Genomic DNA, 2,751 nt, shown 5'->3' on the forward strand with positions numbered 1-2,751 from the left:
TATAATAGTGATTTTGTCGTTTGGAGATGTTGTGGGTTAACCCCATCAGGCAGCTCAGCCCCGCTCCAGTGGGAAAGAAGAGAGAATCATATGGGTAAAAGTGAGAAAACTAGTGGACTAAGATAAAGACAGTTTAAGATGTAAAGCCAAAGCTGCACACACAAGCAGAGCAAAAGAAGGAATTTATTCCCTACTGTTGGAACAGGCTGACCAGTGAGGTGGTGGAGTCACCATCATTGGAAGTGTTCAAAAAACGTGTGGACATGGCCCTTCGGGACATGGTTTAATGGGCATGGTGGTGTTGGGTTGATGGTTGGACTTGATGATCTTAAAGATCTTTTCCAACCTTAATGATTCTCTGATTTGCATGCTAGACTATGCAAAATAAACTGAGAGATAAACATCCCTTTGGTGGCTAAACTCCCACATCTATGCAAGCCAATGAAACCAACAAATTAAAAAGTCTGCAATTCCATTTCACAGAACATGGTTTATATGTCCAAAAGAACCCTAGTGACCACCTCCTTTGGTCTCCAGTGGAACACAAGATGCCAGACTGCGCTTGGATTTTAACTCTTGCTGAAGGGCTGCCCAGCTTTCAGCAATCTACTCTTTACTAGGGGTTGGAGTGTGTTCCAGGAAGAGCCTTGTGTCTTTGGTGCGTGTTCTCCACACTAGGGAGTGACACAAATCACACCAGAGCATTAGTGACAATTGGCAAGGCAACCTCCAGCCCCATGGCCAGAACAGATAGAGCTCACAGAAATACGGTATCAAGACGGGGGGGGTAGTAAAAACTAACAAAAAGGAAAGAGTGGATGACTAGTATTCAGAAGAAGAGCGCTCTCAATCTATATTTGCATAGCAACTAGTACAACAAAGCCCATGAGGGGTTCAGCTTTTAAATACTGTCATAATGCAAGTATTTTTCTGATGGCGCCCCTGACATCCCTGAGAGGCAAGAGCTGCCTGCCATGCCTAAGCCACCCTGCCTGGTCACGGAAAGGTAAGCAAAAGACGACTCCCCAGAAGACTGTCACTCCCGCAGCTGCTGCACACAAAGTGTAAATGGTTTAGAACACAAAGAAGGTAAGTGTCTCTTACTGCTATGTGAGAGGCAGATGCAGAAAGCAGGACAATGCATTTCAGCCAGCACCAAAACACCATCTGCTACCCACATCTGATTCACAAGCAGGATTACTTTATGATAAAAACCAATACACTCATATTTTTAAAGTATCTTGAGGGAATTCTCCACATGGGAGAATTCTGTACTTTGGGATTTTAAAAAAGCTTTACAAAATTTGTTAACTCCAGAATTATCTTCTGCACTTTGTCTGTCTGCTCTGTGACAAAATCAAACAGAAAAAAAACTTATGAGTCGTCTCATGACTACTCCAAACATCAGGGTTTGTTACTCCTACAGCCTGGCTGGGTCAAATCAGTCACCTCCTGCAAGGGACCAAAATCGGTCTCTTTTTAAGGTACCAGTCACTAGCACACAAACTCAACATTTAATTCACCTACATGGAAAAGTTTGCTTACTGGGAGCCAAAGGAGGGGACTGTCACACTGAACACCTCCATTAGCCTGGGTACAACTTCATCTGAAAACTCGCCACAAAGGGAAAACTACACACTATTCCTGGCTTCCTGGTCCTGCCATCTCCCTACAACTCAATCTGGAGATTGCGTGGTCTGATGGATCAGGGCACTTTTAGTCTGACCTGGCTCACCGCTCAGCCCTGTGATCATCCACTTTGACATGAAAAAAGTGGGGTAAACACAGGGTGGGGGAAGAGGTCAATACAATCACCCCTTCTGGCAGCAGTCAGTCAGATTCAGTGTTTTGCAAAACCACATCCCAAGCTGAGCATAGTCATCACTGTTACCCAACCCACAAGAGAAAAATCACAGTATTCTTAAATCAGTAACACAGAAATCTAGTGTGATATTTATCAAGTAAGCATGTTTCAGATTTGAAATCACTTTGTATGGTCTTCTATCAGAGGTTGCTGAAGTCAAACAGAAGTGCATTGTGGAAGTTAATCAAAACAGGTTACTTCTGGTTTCAGGTGTTTCTTTTGACAGCCATCCAACACATGGAAGCACATGAGTGCACTGGGACTACCCATATGAGCTTTAGACTCACTTCCAAGGGTTTAAAAAAATCTGTGCAACACCTGTTAGATCCATTTCCCTCACGTGAGACTGCAAAGGGCATTTCTATAGAACATTTGTGCAAGCAAAGCCCTGAGCATATGAACTGTGCACAGGGGTTTTTCAAAGAGTCTAACATAAACTACATTGGAAATGACTGAAGCTGGACAGATTTGTGAGAGCCTTCTCACAAATACTGTTTGTCATTGGAACGCTGCTCTGCTAGTCTAGATTAAAAACTTCCCAGAGGTGCCAGATGAGACCATCACAGCCAGGAGCAGAGCCAGCAAGTAAAACCACATAAATAACACTTATAACAGTCCTTCTTCAAGGCAGCCAGTAGCTAAAGCCAAGAGACAAAACCTAGGGAGATTGCTGGAATTAAGAACAACAAGTGACAATGAGAAAAATGAAACAAATAAACATACTGAGAAAAAGCTAGCATATTCTTTGTAAAGGGAAGAGCCTCCTTACCCGGGCAGCAGCCCAGAAGTCTCTTACACACAGAGGCTGGGGGGCGGGGCGCGTGTCCCTGTGCACAGGGCTACAACCACCACCCCACTCCGCTATAGAAGCCAGGTACGCCCAAGCA

General features: G+C 44.2%; 1 protein-coding gene across 1 annotated transcript in view; it reads right to left on the reverse strand.

Annotated features, from left to right (window-relative positions):
* The window catches only part of PFDN1 (prefoldin subunit 1), a gene marked incomplete at its 5' end in the record, with an annotated part of 33,266 nt that overhangs the window by 30,222 nt on the left and 293 nt on the right, over positions 1-2,751 (reverse strand). The gene's annotated exons all lie outside the window — the stretch shown is intronic.

The sequence above is a fragment of the Phaethon lepturus genome, unplaced genomic scaffold (genome assembly GCF_000687285.1).
Source record: "Phaethon lepturus isolate BGI_N335 unplaced genomic scaffold, ASM68728v1 scaffold32765, whole genome shotgun sequence".
Taxonomy (NCBI): Eukaryota; Metazoa; Chordata; class Aves; order Phaethontiformes; family Phaethontidae; genus Phaethon; species Phaethon lepturus.